This window comes from Arvicola amphibius, chromosome 3 (genome assembly GCF_903992535.2).
Source record: "Arvicola amphibius chromosome 3, mArvAmp1.2, whole genome shotgun sequence".
In the NCBI taxonomy this organism is placed as follows: domain Eukaryota; kingdom Metazoa; phylum Chordata; class Mammalia; order Rodentia; family Cricetidae; genus Arvicola; species Arvicola amphibius.
The window spans coordinates 163,687,780-163,704,272 of record NC_052049.1 but is presented as its reverse complement, the minus strand read 5'-3'; positions in this window follow the sequence as shown (position 1 = coordinate 163,704,272).

Sequence of the window (16,493 nt, the reverse complement as noted above, 5' to 3'; positions counted from 1 at the left end):
AGACACAAAGCAGCAAGCCTGTAGGTCTCTATAGCTCAGGTCCAGCCCTGGGCTCAGAATAGCGCCGTGCTGTGTATGAACATGCGGCAGTACCTAGGTGGTAAAGAGTATTCTGTCTAGAAATGACCCCTGGGTGTTCATTCTAGTGCTGGCCTAACTAGCTTTGGGTGTCTGAGCTAGTCAGTGATTGGTGGGAAATGATTTTCCTCAACACGTAATCTATCTCAATATGCAGCAGCCAGCACCGTGAGTGTTCTTCCGAATTACTAAGCCTGTGCCCTCCCACAGCCTTTGCCCAGGGTCTGCTGTCTGCCTCTGGCCCAGGAAAAGGGTTACGCCTTCCTCTTCTCGCTCCTCTATATCCCAGAGCACAGCAGATGCGGTCAGATTCCTGGGACACATTACAGGGATGGATACCCCAGGGAGCTTTGTTATGATCCCATCCCTGTAGATGATGGCTCGAATCCACCATCAAATTGGGTATTATCATATAATCATTTCTTTGAAAAGCTTCCGAATCATCATTAGCAGGGGGAGCAAATTAAATGGCATGCCAGCAGGGATTCCACCACTGATAAACTGAAGAGAAATTAAACTTTAAAAAAATTAACTGTATGAATATCACATTATAATGATCACACCTACTCGTGGAGCCAACAAGGACTGGTAGAAATGAAGAATCCAGACATCCAGATGGTACCTCTAGAGAGACCACATGAGCTCGCCTGTGGGCGCTACAGAAGCTGGGGTCTCTCAAAAGCTACCAGACCAGGAGCTGAGTCTTCCAAATGCAAGCCAAGTTTCTGAACACCGACAGACACTCTTGTCCATTTTTGGCCTTTGAGGCTATAATCCACATGGAAATCTCCTCTGAAGATCATGCTTGAGGCACAGACATTTCATGTGTTTTAGTACTGTGTTGGTATTCTAAAGATAATCAAGAGATACTTAAATACACATTCACATGGATATGTATATATGTATGTATGTATGTATGTATGTATGCATGCATGCATGCACGCTGCCATGTTACACCACCTTCTCCACATAGTTACAGATTTCACCATCCCTGGCAGTCTTTCTTTAGAGGAAGCATTGTGGCTCGGGAAGGGATGGGTAGCAGAGAGCCCCTGAAATCATCTCTCAGTGTGGTGGAGCAGTCGTCAGTTACCTTGTTCCTTCCTTAAACGCCCATTCCAAGTTCATCCTCTCCCTCAGGAACTTTGGGAACCCGGCACTGAATGAAGCAGATCCAACGCTCACCCTGCAGATCTCCTAATTTAATGGGTGGGACAGACCAAGTGAGTAAAGGTGCCAACACACAGTTGATTAAAAATGACTGGAAGCCCTAGAAAAGAAAGAGGCGGGGCCTGGGAAGTATGAACTCTGGACAGGGTGTCTCCTTAAAAAACCTGAAGCTACTTCCTCAAGAGTCAGAAGGAGCCAGCCAGGTATGAGTAGGGGAGAAAAGTGTTCTACACAAAAAGGCAGTAGGTGTCAAGGCCTAGAAGCAACGAGGGGCTTGGCATGTTGGGAAAACGGGCGCAGCGGGGAGACTAGAGTGCAGGAACCAAGGGAAGAAAAGGGCAGGAAAGGACCCTCTGTGCACAGGGCCTAAGAGCATCAGGGCATGAGTGCCTCTGAAGCCACAAGAATCGGTGTAGAACAAGGTGCCATTCCGCCCTGTGCACATTTTGTTAGAGAAATGGACTGTGGGGACTGAGAGAAGACAGGAGGGTTCTCTGTAGCTGTGCAGGTCTGTGCAGGGATTCCAGGTGGAACAGCAGTCTTCCCGACCAGTGGGGTCCACGAGTGGGCAGGGGTGAGGTAAGCCCTGGATTGGCACATCCAGCAGGAATAAAGGAAAATTCTGGAAGGTTGCACTTTAGGCAGTTAAAGTGTGACATAAATGCCTGAGGGAGAGCCCCAAAAATCCAGTAGAAGTAGCAGGGTGTTCACCCGCCAACTGGGTCACCCCTACCACCACCCCAGTTATCATAAAAGAGAACTGGATATGGGGAATTGGACAAATGGGCACTGAAGGACAGAGTACAGAAGTGGGGCATTGGGAAAACATATTGACAACTCCATGGGTTGGGAGATGAATGAAGAGGTTATCAGGGGCTCTGAACTCAGACTCCGCTCTGAGGATGTGTTCCCACCCAGCTAGTACAGGTGTGTAGTTGGGGCTTCCACAGGGGTTGATGCTAGGAACAGAGGGACAATAGAAAGCTGACAACAGAAGCCACCTCCTCACCCACCATTGCCATCTGTCCTGAAGCCATACAAAAAAAAAGTTAGCAAGCAGAAAGAACCTCCTTCCCTCTCTTATAGACACTTTTGCCCACTTTAGAAGACCCTGGAATGTGGTCTGGCAAAGGAAAATCACCACCTGTTGTGTGTACTGCCCCGGTGTCACCAGATGGTATACATAGGTCGCTTCGGGGCCAAGAATCAAGAGCTCAAAAACTGCCATTAGGCAAGACTAGAGCCAAAACTGGGGCCTGTGAACACTTCCTTGGGGGGTGGGGAGGGGAGATTACTACTGTGTTCTAGAATACCTGTGACACAGAGGTGTTCTGAAAGTAAGGGGATTCTTCAGGGTCGACCGGAAACCTGCGAAGCTACTTCTTATCTTCAGGTTGCTTCTGAACCACAAGACAGTAACCAACCAAGCTGGAAAGCAGTGCTTGGAGCTGGCTTTGCCTCAGTCTCGAATCCAGATGAGTCCCACAATCGCTTACAGAGTCTTTATGTCAAAGTCCAGGCCCTGGTCAGATTCTGAAAACCCTGAGGCAGGGCCCTGAGGTCACAGGATATGGCTCCTGGTGGGGTGAAGACCAGAGTTAGATTTTGAAGACAGGGTAGAACTGGATGTGGCAGGAAGCACCTCTAGGAGAAGGCAGCTTGTTTGGACAGAAGACAGACTGCAGGGGAAACAGGATACCATCAGAAACTCTCCTTGATCTGAGTTGTTCAGCCCTTCTTGCTTACCACATGCCACCCTGTGTCTCCTGGTCTTAAGAGACGGTGAGAAGCAAGGGTTATAGACAAACGTAGCTAGCATTTAGACCACTACCATCATTAACACAGCTGCTCCTCTCAGACTCCACTCAGCATGAGCCTAATTGATAATATAAGAAGGGCCTCAGTTTAATCTACGAGAAAAGAAGAGAGAGCCCGGTGACCCACGGGGACACACACACAGGCAAGAAGGTGCTGTGACCTCAAAGTGAGAGAACTCTACAGCCCCTGAAAATCCCTGTTCTGTCAAACACATGGACTCCTGAGAAAGCAGCTGTCAGGACAGAAACGATCTTGTACACACGTGCCAGCATGCACGCCTGCAGTCCCTGCTCCTGAACCCCTCTGATACCCACCAAGGGAGAAGGGAGGCGTGGCCAGCAGCTAATGCCTCAAGTTCACCCTATCCTTGCTTCCAAGTGGTCCTGGAGGCTGTATTGGCTTCTTTGCCAGTGAACACCCAGAAGCTGGGTTATGTAAATGTTCTAGGCAAATAATTAACCAACTCGAAGAGAAGATACATTTTGGAGAGATGCCCACAGGGCATCGCCAACCCTGTCCCAGAAACGAGAGCAGAAGTTGGCAAAGTAGGTTCCCAGCAGAGCCGAGCTGCTCTGGATCTGCATGGCTTCACCAGGAGCTACAACTTCCCGATTTCCTTCATGGAAAAAAAAAAAGAAAGAAGAAAGAAAAGAAAAACAGTTAGCTTAGAAACAATGCTTTCTCTATAAAACTGTGGCTGCTTGGAAGCTCGTTTCTTTGATTTTTTTTTTTCTTTCAAGAAAGCTGTAATAAAGAGTCTTTCATCTTAATAAAGTCAGGCGTGGGAAGGTTCTCGATAGGCACTAAAGTAGGCCACAAATCCACTCACTGGAGACTAACCCAGAAGAGCAGCAGCCTGGCCCAGAGTGGGCCTGCCCTTCCACCTAACCACCGCTGTGCAGGAAATGATGGAGGAGAACCAAGGCTCACTCTGGTGGACTTTGCGGGGCCAGTTCGAATTTCACAGGCATGGAACATTCTTAGGGTCACAAAAATAAGGGAGTTAAAGCAGCAGAGTGAGGAGTGGATTTATAGAGAAGGGAAACAGACCAGAGAGGGGATTCTCATACATATGTCAGATACATGAATAAGACACAAAGGTGCTGGAGACCAGATAGCAAAGGTTCATGAAAAGGGTGTTGAGTTTATCCCATGATTAATCAAGGGTAGGACAGTGAGTGTGGAGCTGGAAACGCATAACAGAGGTAGGAAGTGGTCTCTGGTGCTTAACTGTGTTCCAGGCACGGTGCCAGGCATTTAACATGTGCTGGTTCCTTTAATGCTCACGACTAGCCTGTGAGGTGGGCACTGTCTTCTCTATTTTGCTAGTAAGGAAGCAGGAGTGCGGGGAAGTCACATGGCACGGAAGTGGCGCAGAGATATCCAGGGAAAGCACAACCTCGGCCCTGGAACCTGCCTCAGAGTGGAGACTAGGAAGCTCACACAATGTCCAGAATGAACGTGAAGGCCCAAAGCAACTCAGATGAGAGGCAGAATGGGGAACTGCTCTGTTCTGGGCCTGCATCAGGACCAACCCACAATCAAGTCCTCCTTTGTGGCTTAGGCCAGTTACAGCAAGGCTTCTGATAATTGTAAAATGTTGACTCCTTTCCCCTTATTATCATACGAAGACTAAATCATATGAAAACTAATCATATGTCATATTATATAAGCACTAATCAGCTTAAGAAAACAACTAGATTTCTCAGAGCTTGGTTTAAAGTACTGCACGGGTGCTCAGGACACCAAGTTGAGGAAAATATCCTCACTCTCAGGAATGAGGCCAGGTCAGCCTCTCAACCCCAGTGCCACCCTGCTGGCATGCTGCGGTCCTTTCTGCATGCAGCTGCCCTTTCTGCATGTTGTGCCCCTTCCTGCATGTTGTGGCTCTTCCTGCATGCTACGGCCCTTTCTTCATGCTGTGGTCCTTCCTGCATGCTGCGGACCCTTCCTGCATGTTTTGGCCCTTCCTGCATGCTATGGCCCTTTTTGCTTGTTTTCCAATTGTGGCAGACAGGTCTTTTCTGTTCCTTCCCCATCCCCTCCACATTGCTGTCCATTCCTGACTAGAAGAGTAAATAAGTGTCCTGAGTCGGGCACTCCATACCTTTGACTAGAGTGTTTATTTCCCAGCTCAGAACAAGGTCCAGGTCTGCTGAGGGCAAACCTAAACAGCTATGGTTTACAGAGAGGCGAGCGTCAACATCTCTTGAGACAAGAGTGCTAAAAAGGTAAGAAGACCACACCTGTCGTGATGGGAGACCTCACCTCAGTGCCCAGTGGATTGGCCTCACCTGCAGAAGCAAGCTCTTGTTTCCCAGCTCACCAGGAGCAGCCTGGATGGCAAGCAGAGAGCCTGGTACATGTGTGGATTCCCAGAAGGGGACCTTATTAGACTGTCATTTGAAAAAGCAGCGAAGTCAAGAGTGCCCTCCCAAGTCCCTTTCTCTGCCACTGCCTGTAGTAGGATCTTGTCATGATTTTCTACTTTCTTGGCCTTGGATGTAACTCTGCAAAAGAAGAGGAAAAGCCACCAGGAAGGAGTCTCACATGTCACCGGTATACAGGATGAGAAGAAGCCCATCTCCAGCATGGCTCCCAGTGCAGTGCTCACTGGGCAAATGGGGACAATGCAAGCAGTGCCACCGTTCCCGCCGCTTCCATATGGCTGCCTCTGTGGAGGCAGAGAAAGGAGCGCAGAACCCTGGAAGGTTTCTGAGTTCTCAAGACTCTGGGAAAATGGCAGACCCCGGAGAAAGTCATGAACAGAAGTGATCTTGCACAGGAGTGCAAGGAAGAAGCCCTAGAACTCGGCACAGTGGCTCACACCTGTGATCTTAGCACTCAGAAGTCCCGAGGCAGAAGGATCCAATGAGTTTAAGGCCAGTCTGATCTACATAATGAGTTCTAGGCCAACTTTGGCTATATAGTAAAACCATATCTCAGAAAACAAAGGAATGAAAAAAGGGAAAAAACAATAACGAAAGAAAAATTTGGGTTCCAGAGGCCTACATCAGAACCTGCCTGTTTCTAGCTTGATTCTGCTCCAGTACCATCATGAAAAGGTCTCTGTGCTTTCTCCCAGGACACCTTAGGAGCCTCATTACCATCTCCACCATAAATAATTGCCAGGTGTCTCTTGGCCTACAAGAACCAGCATTAGGGCCCCAGAGCAACCCAGTGCTCCAAGAACTCGGGCACACTAGAAACCTACACCTGAGCTCTGTCCTTAGGAAGGGTGGGCGCCACCACTGTGTCAACAAATACAAAACAGAAAGAGCTGCTAAAAGCACAAGAATCCACCTGTGGGGATAATGGAATATGTTGACATTTAAGGAGCCCCTCAAATGTGGCAGGGTCAGAAATCCCTGCTGTGATCCAGCCGCCCTCTCCCTGGCCTCTGCCCAGTGTGGGCATCCATGACGGAGGGTTGCCTAGGCGATGCCTGAGCAGTGTGCCTCTAGTCGCCGCTGATGTAATTAAAATGGAAACCTTGAGAGCATGCTTCAAAGAGAAGCAAATCATGCCACATCCAAGGGCCCTTTTCCTTAATGCCTACAAATAAACCCCATCTCCTCCTTCCTCGGTCGCTCTTCTCACAGATACTTGGCCAGTTTCCCATGCCTTCCCAACTCTCAGACACAAAGAGGGTCTGTTTGTTTCTGTGTTTGGGTTTCTTCTTCCTTTTAGCTTGCTCCCTCCAAGCACACACACACACACACACACACCACACACACACATATGCATGTATGTGCATGTGCATGCATGTGTGTGTGTTTGTGTGTGTGTGTGCGGGCGCAGGCACTTTTAAAAAATCTTTCCCTATTTTTCAGATCTGGGGAGCCTGTTTTCCTCCACACCACCAAACAGGCAATCAAATTGGCCTGTTTACACCATTTTTCAATGGACCTGGCTTCAGTTAATGAAAACAAGAACACCCACATTAATAACAGCAAGCTGTTGCATGACCTCTACCTGAAGCCTCTCCAGCACCTGTGGACAGTCCTGCTCCAGGAGGTCCTCCTCCAGTCCCAAGCCATGCTGCTTCTGTACTCTCTGCTCCCTGTTTAAGCTTCCAGTGGCTTCTGTCTCGAAATAAAGGGAGCATGCTTGCAGCTTTCTTTTCTCCATTCATTCATTTGCAAATGATTGATCATCTGAGTAATTGCAATTCAAAATACTTCCACTAAGGGTGGTACATGGTTATTGCAGACCCAACAGCAATGCAGTTCTCCTGCAATATGGAAGGAAATTGGTTTCTGGGTCCTTCCATCCTCTTGGCCCACACCACCCTCCCTGACACCTAGATACGCAGGTGTCCCTCACAGACATCGCATGTTTGCACATAACCTGCTTTATTCTCCTGCTTATGTCAAATCATCTCAAGATTACATACAATACTTAATGCTATGTAAATGCTATGTCAATAGGCGTCATGCAGGGAATCGTAACAATAAAAAGCAATCTACGCCTGTTTAGTACCAGTGCATTCTGATCTAATATTTTAGATCAGAAATATTTAAATCAGGACTCACGGTTGGCTAGATCTTTGCATGAAGAGCCTGTGGGCGCAGAGAGCCAGCTGCATGTGTATAATGTCAGAGCCAAACACCAGCATCTGCTCTTTCAGCTCCTGCAGGGAGAGATTACGAGCAAATCTTATCCTGTATCTTTGTGCTTTTCTTCTTTTTTCAAAAGAGAATATACTCATTCAATAATCATAAAAGAAATGTGTCAAAATGTTCTTAAGTTCTTATAATAGGAGAGCAAAGAGCAGAGATAAGAAAAATGGATGCTAGGCTATTATTTATTACAACCAGTGAATACACCGGTATTCTGTTCCATGGTGGACATGACATTTTCAGGAGCCCTTGATACAATCACAGCCTGAAGTCTGCCCACTTCATTAAAAGGCGGCTGATTGAATGGCCGTCCTCACTGTGGCCACACTCTGTGTTAGGTGGACTCGAGGGATAGGCTCTACCCGCTGCGGCTGCGGAGCCTGCACTTCAGATTTCGCTCTTCTCCTCTGGCCGTGAGACAGCCTTTCTATCGTTCAATGTCCATCAGTGTGTGCGCAGCAAAATTTAGAGACAGAAGGGGGCAACCGTGGTATTTTTCCTTGCCATATCCTCTCAAGTCTAAATCAGATTTACCACTAGGGCTTCCAATTTTTTACATCAGAACTGCCAGTCTGTAAAGGTGACAAAGAGTAATGTCTCCTGCAAAAGCCATTGGAAAAAAAGGTATATGAAAGCATTATGTTGAGCTTTCTTCCCACAGAAAAAAATAAAAAGTAGTACAATCTTTGTAAGAGGTAAGAGTTTGTTGCTATTTTGGCAATCTCGCTTTTAGAAATATGTTCTATGAAAATAATATGTGTATAAAGATATAGAGATGTAGATATATCAGATATTGTTTTAAATGACAACAACAACACACACATGCACACAAATGTGTCTGAATGCACACCATACAAGGTCTTGCTTAAATAATAATACAGCCTTACTTTAAATACCATAAAGTCATAAATAGCAATGGGAGAAGTTCATATGTGTTGATATGTAGAAGGAGCAGCGGGCTGTGTCCCGCCACCCAGCTAGCTTTACCCAAAATAATTACACGGAAACTGTATTCTTTTAAACACTGCCTGGCCCATTAGTTTCAGCCTCTTACTCACATCTTGACTAACCCATATCTAATAATCTGTGGAACACCACGAATGGTGTCTTACCGGGAAAGATTCAGCATGTCTGACCTGATGGCTGGCTTCATCGCATCTGACTCACTGAGGAGAGGCACGGCAGTCTGCCCCAGAGAGCAGAGGCATGGCGATTTATCTCACTTAGGAGAGGCGTGGCATCTGACTGCGCCATCTACCTCACTTCCTTCTTCCTGTTCTGTCTACTACACCCACCTAAGGGCTGGCCAAGGCAGTTTGTTTATTAGCCAATGAGAATCCTCCATCATTGATATGGAAATATATCCACTGTTCTATATAAATAAATGTTAGAAAAGCAGACAGGGACCTTCCTCTTCCCCTGGGCTCCATATTCTGGCCCACAACTTTGTCAGAAAACTTCTGCTCTACTGGAGACCACACCAGTCCTAGGAACTCTAGGTAAGCCTCCCACCTACCTACCCACCTACTAACACTCCTTAGAGCCTGCCCCCAGTTATCCTCAACAGAGCCCTCTCTCTTCGGCTCTATATCTCAGCCCAAATCTCCAGCAGAAGACTCTACTCTGCCAGAGGCCAAGCTGGTACCTGGCCTCAGGGGCGAAACAGGCCACCAAAACCCCAGCAGAGACACTCTACTGGGCATGAAGACTTGATGATCACCAGAATTGCAAGCCCCTCAGCCAGAAGACCAGAGACATCCAATGTTACTAAAGCTTAAATCACACATTAATATGGGAGACTTAAATACCACACTCTCATCAATAGACAGGTCATCCAAACAGAAACTAAATAGAAAAATAATGGAACTAACATGTTTTAAATCAAATGAACCTAACAAATATCTTCAGAATATTTCACCAAAATACAAACGAATACACTTTCTTCTCAGCACCTCATAGACATTCTCCAAAATTGACCAGTACTTCATCACAAAGCAAGTCTAAATAAACACAAGAAAATTGAAACACATACACACACACACGGTATCTTATCAGACCACCATGGATTAAAACTAGATTTAAGAAACAACAGAAAGTATAAAAACTCATGGAAACTGAACAACTCTCTATTGAATGACTCCTTAGTCAATAAGAAAGAAAGAAATTAAAGACTTCCTAGAACTCAATGGAAATGAATGTACGACATACCCAGACTTATAGGCTACAATGAAAGTGGTAATATAAGGAAAGCTCATAGTACTAAGTGACACATAGAGAAACTGGAAAGATCTCATAGTAGAGACTTAACACAACTTGAAAGTTTTAGAACACAAGAAAACAAACACACTCAAGAGGAGTAGATGCTAGAAAATAATCAAACTGAAGGCTGAAATTAATAAAATAGAAACAAAGAGAACAATACAAAGAATCCATGAAACAAAAAGTTCTTCGAGAAAATCAACAAGACAGACAAACCTTTGTCATAACTAAAAGGCAGAGAAAGAATATCCAAATCAACAAAATCAGAAACAAAAATGAGGATATAACAACAGACATGGATAAAATCCAGAGAATGGGGTCATACTACAAAAGCCTGTATTCCACAAAATTGGAAAAATCCAAATGAAATGAACAAATTTCTTGATAGACATTACTTACCAAAGTTAAATCAAGACCAGATAAACAGTTTAAATAAACCTATAACCACTAAGGAAATAGAAGCAGTCATTAAAAGTCTCCCTACCAAATAGAGCCATGAGCCAGAGGTTTTAGCACAAAAGTCTACCATACTTTCAAAGAAGAGCAAATGCTAATACTCCTCAAATTATTCCACAAAATAGAAACAGAAGGAGCATTGCCAAATTCATTTTATGGGGCCACAGTCACCCTGATACCAAAAAACCGCACAAAGACTCAACAAAGAAAGAGAATTACAGACCAATTTTCTTCATGAACATTGATGGGAAATACTCAATAATACAAACCAAACCCAAGATTTCATCATGATCAAGTAGGCCTCACCACAGAGATGCAAGGATGGTTCAACAATGAAAATCTATCAATATATTCCAACATATAAACAAACTGACAGAAAGAAATCAAAAGATCATTTCACTAGATGCTGAAAAAGCCTTTAACAAAATCCAACACCCCTGTGGTAGTCTGAAGCAAAATGACCCCCAAATGAAGTGTCACTACTGAGTAGTGTGGCCTTGTTGGAGTAGGCGTGGTTTAGTTGTAGGAAGTGTGTCACTGTTGAGGCAGGCTTTGAGGACTCATGTATGCTCAAGATACCACCCAGTGTCTCAGACCACTTACTGTTGCCTGCAAGATACAGAACTCTCAGCTACTTCTCTGGCACCATGTCTGCCTGCACGCCACTATGTCCCACCATGATGAATAGACTGAACCTCTGAACTGTAAGCCACCACAATTAAATGTTTTCCTTTAAATGAGTTGTCGTGGTCATGGTGTCTCTTCACAACAGAAACCGTAACTAGGGCAGAGATTGGAACCAGACATGGGAGCATTGCTGTGACAGGTGAACTATGGTTTTGTTCAAAGGAAATTGGACTTTGGGAGCTTGGGTTAAGAAAGCAGTAGAATGTTTTAGCACTGCCTAATGGGCCAGACGAGTAGGACCATGGAAGACAGTGGTAATGAGTGTAGTATGAACTTTGGGTGCCTGAATCAAGAGGATATAGAGGAGAAGAAAGTCAGTATATAGCCTAGAGACCTGTCTTGTGAAATGTGAAATTTTCAACATCCTTAGCCATCAGGGAATGTGCTACAAGCCTCAACATGATACAGTACTTGCTCAGCCATCTTTTCACGAGTAACTTATCATAACCAAGGGATCTGGTAAAGGCTAAACCAAAAGGCAAAGCTTTTTGGTATTTTTGCTTTGTAAATAAGTGACTGCACTTTGCTGTAGACTTCGCTGTAGCTAACTCCCTTTCTGCTACATATTTGGGGATTTAATTCCAGAACTCAGAACAATTTCCCACTGCCAGGCCTTTGTTCCTTCCCCCTAGGTAAGTGCAGAGATCTTCCTTCCTGCAATTATATTTATCAATAGGCATTTGGTCAGTGCTTAGGGTTCAGGCATAGGGCATTCTATCTAAGATATTTACAGTTATCCAAGGACATAGAATTACTACTTGCCCAAGCAATTACTACTTGCCCAAGCTACTGCTCTGGTTTTACCCCATGACCAGACAGCTGGTAACAGTATACCCTGGAACTGATCATTTAGAGGCCTAGATCCCTTCTTTGTCTCTACCACCTAGATCAAAACTCCAGACCTAGGCCGGTAGAAAATACAGCATCTGGTATATGTGCTATCTGATCAAAAAGTCATCAGCTTCCCCCTGACTGTATACGTAGGTTGCCTGGTTACCTGGTGTCCTTGATGCATGCTGGGACAAAAGAAGTGGCGCGCTAATTTAAACAATTGTCATAACTTTACTGAAGATAAAACTTTTAGGTCTTTACTAACCACTTCCAAATGTAGCATAGTGCAACAACCTTCCCCTCTGGAATTCCCTGATGGTTTAATTCCTTTCTTAACTAACTTTCTCCATTAAGGGAGTTCACTGGTACATGGATCTGTGTGTGTGTGTGTGTGTGTGTGTGTGTGTGTGTGTGTGAAATGCCTTATCTGATTTTCTATGAGACAAAATAATTCTGGTCCTGGAACCTGCTAGGACTCGGGAATTGCTGGTTTTGGGGGTACGTATGACTGGGAACATTTGTAGTGGATAAAACAAGAAAGAGCAAGTGAGAACTGATAGAAATGAGAAACGAGAAAGAAGAATAAGGAAATATGGATAGATGGAACCTGTTGTGAGTAGATTCTTACCCCTCAGATTCTTACCGCCCCCCCCCACTTAGCTACTCGTGGCATCTTGAATTGAACCCTGAATGGAAGCTTTAAAAGTTAGAACTTTAAGCCTCCCATTAGAAACTCAAATTAAAATGACTCTGAGATTCCATTTTATACCTGTCAGAATGGCTAATATAAAAAACACAAGTGACAGCTTATGCTGGAGAGGATGTGGAGCAGAGAAGACATTACTCCACTGTTGCTGGGGGTGAAAACTTGTACAGCCACTTTGAAAATCAACATAGCGGTTTCTCAGAAAATTGGGAATCAATCTACCTCAATGCCCAGCTATCCTACTCTTAAGCATTGTGATAGTTTAAATGTAACTGACCCTTATAAGCTCATAGGGAGTGGCATTATTGGGAGGTGTGGTTTTATTGGAGTGGGTACGGCCTGGTTGGAGGAAGCATGCCACTGTGAGAGCAGGCTTTAAGGTTTTCTATGTTCAAGATACTGCCCAGTGCTTGAGTCCACTTCCTGTTGCCTTCTGATCAAGATGTAGCCAGCACCATGTCTGCTGCACACCACCATGCTCCCCACCATGATGATAATGGACTGAACCTCTAAATGTAATGTAAATGTTTTTCTTTATAAGTTGCTGCGGTCATAGTTTTTCTTTATGGCAATAGAAACTCTAACTAAGGCTAGCATATACCCAAAGGATGCTCCATTCTACCACTAGGACACTTGCTCAGCTATGTTCATGGCATCTTTATTTGTAATAGCCAAAAACTGGAAACCACCTATATGTCCTTCAACCAAAGAATGTAGAAAGAAAATGTGGCACCTTTATACAATGGAGTATAACTCAGCTGTTAAAAAAAAATAAAATCATAAAATTAGCAGGTAAGTGGACAGAACCAGAAAAAAAATCATCCCGAATAAAGTAATCCAGACCCAGAACAACAAACATGGTATGTACACACCTATAGGTAGAAATTGACTGTAAAATAAAGGATAACTGCTCCAATACACAGCCCAGAGAAGCTGAGTAACAGAGGGCTCAGAGGAGGTGGGTGGGGAGACTGATGCATGAATTTCCCTGCGAAGGAGAAATGGAGTAGACTTCATAGGTGGACTGGGGTGGGTGGGACTGAGAACTGGAGGAGGATCATGTGGGGAGTATGAAAGGAGAAAGAACGGGAAGAGACAACTGGAAGTGGGAGGCATTTTAGAGGTGATCAAGAAACCTAGTACAATGGAAACTCCCAGGAATCTATGGGGGGTGACCCTAGCTAATGGGAGATACAGATCCTGAATCAGCCATCTCCTGTAACCAGGCAAGACTTCCAATGGACAGTTTGGAACACCAACCCAGCCATAAACCTTTCGCCCTACAGTTTTTCTTATGTACAACATGTGCTAGGGTAAAGGTGGGGCATGGGAGTGACCAACCAATGACTGGTCTAGCTCAAAACACATGCCATAAGAGAGAAGCCACCCCTGACTGCCTGGAGGGCTGGGACCCAGAGGCTGGATAGCCCATAAACCTAGGATAAAACCAAACATGACTGGCAAAAAAAAAGTCAATGAAATTATTCCTAATGATATTCTACTATACTCATAGATTGAGGCTTCATCCAGCAACCGAAGAAGACAGCTACAGAGACCCACAGCCAAACATTAGGTGTAGCTCGGGGAATCCTGTGGAATAGTGGAGGAAGGATTGTAGCAGACAGAGGGGTCAAGGACATCACAAGAAAATCCACAGAATCAACTAACCAGGGCTCATAGGGGCCCACAGAGCCTGAACTGACAATCAGGGAGCCTGCATGGGTCTGACCTAGGCCCTCTGCACACATGCTACAGTTATGTAGTTTAGTCCTCTTGTGGAACTCCTAATAGTGAGAGCAGGCGCTGTCTCTGACTCTTTTGTTGGCTTTTGGAACCCTTTTCCTCATACTGTGCTGCCTTGTTCAGCCTTAATATTGTAAGAGGTGCCTAGTGTTACTGCAATTTGATATGCCATGCTTGGTTGATATCCAGGGGAGGCTTGCCCTTTTCTGGAGAGAAAAAAGGAGGAATTGATTGGGAGGGGGGGAAGCAGGAGGAACTTGAAGGAGAGGAGGGAGGGGAAACTGCAGCTGTGACATAAAATAAGTAAGTATGTAAGTAAATAAGAAAGGAAGGAAGGAAGGAAGAAAGAAAGAAAGGAGGGAGGGAGGGAGGGAGGGAGGGAGGGAGGGAGGGAGGGAGGGAGGGAGGGAGGAAGGGAGGGAGGAAGGAAGGAAGGAAAAGGAAGGAAGGAAGAAAGAAAGAACAGACAGTGAATTATAGTACATACAATCCTACTTAACTTTTCCAATGTTTAGAATTCTTCCTTGGTTGGACAAAACTCTAAAGCTGATAAAGAACTTGCTGCATAGACAGTCATTTTCAAGAGAATTTCTAGACACAGGTGAAGAGCACCTGCTGAAATCTGGCACCCAGTTACACACAAGAAGATGAGTTCCAGGAGCAGTTCACTGAGGACAAACTAGAACCTTTCATTTGCAATGAAGAAGCAGGAGTGGTTCCTCAAGATGGGAAGGGAAGAAATGTTCGAAGAGAGGGGATGTTTGAAAGCCTCTCCCACCCCAGGATGGTGGGCTTGTCACCAGCTAGTTTTCTGTTAGCAAATATTCCCTCCTCCGGCTATTTCCACAGCGATGTTCTTTCCATTGAAGTGTGGCATAGCCTGGTAGCAAACAGAACACACCCACCACTGTATCCCTGGGACCTGGACACAGTCATCAGACTTGTTGAAGCTGAGTGTGGTGTGAGCAGGGGGTAAAGTTGTCTGTGAGGTGTTGTTAGGTCTATCCCTTTGCACTTCTGTTGTCTCCTAGGCACTGCTTCCACCGGGTAGCTGTCAGTTCTCACCTTTGGTCTAGACGGAACACAGATCAAATCTGAGCCCAGCCATGAAAAGCCAAGGCCAGGTAGAAGTTTTAGCCACACTGCTTTAGCAAGGCCAGTTTGCTTTGGCTAGACTGCAACCTGTGATGTTGAGAATCAATGCACACAGTTGCATGCTGCTGAGGTTGGGGGTGACTGTGATAGCATCAATTGTGTTAGTAGTTGATAACTCTACATAGGGGAGAATCTTTCAGACACGGATAACTTCTGAGAGTCAGGGACTCATGATTGATTCTCACTTGGAAAATTATGCATACCCAGCTGGCACAAGGAGAGATGCAACAAAATTGAGCTCACTGTACTACCACCTTAAGAGGAGCAGGGAAGCAGAGCCCTGATGTGTCACATGGACAACCTATGGCTAGAGAGAGCCAGTCTTCCCAGTGGAATCTTGTTCCAAATTGTGTCAGCTACATGAGAGGAACCCATTAGTAAAAGGTCATGGGGAGTTCATTCAGGAACCAATAGTACAAGAAGGCAATAGGACAGCTAGGAAGAGAGAGAAGTCATCATGTCCCCCTGTCTTACTAAAGGTCCCTAGATATCTGAGCCATCCTAACTGGAAAGTGACAGGAGATATGATATGATGTTAAAATTTGTATTTCAATTTGATGACTTGTTTGGACACCTGAAAATGAGATCATCGTAACTGACAAGAGACTAGAAGTTATGGAATCTTTGGAGGTAACATCACAGGGAAAATGAAGAGATCTGGCAGGCTGTATTTGAAAGCAATGATGGGAGTTTAATCCATTCACTAAAGCGATTATGTCGTTATATAACTTACACGCATATGTACATTTTAAGTGTATAATGGTTATACAAATTCTCCTCAACTTACAGTGGGTTTATGCCACCAGTAAATCTAAGTTAAAGATTATATGCTATAAGCCAAAGATGTATTTAAGACGCATAACCTATCAAGCATCCTAGCTTAGCTGAACTTCCTGTAAACAGGTCCAGGATACTTACATCGGATCAGCTTGCAGTTGGATAAAATGACCTAACACAAAGCCTGCTGT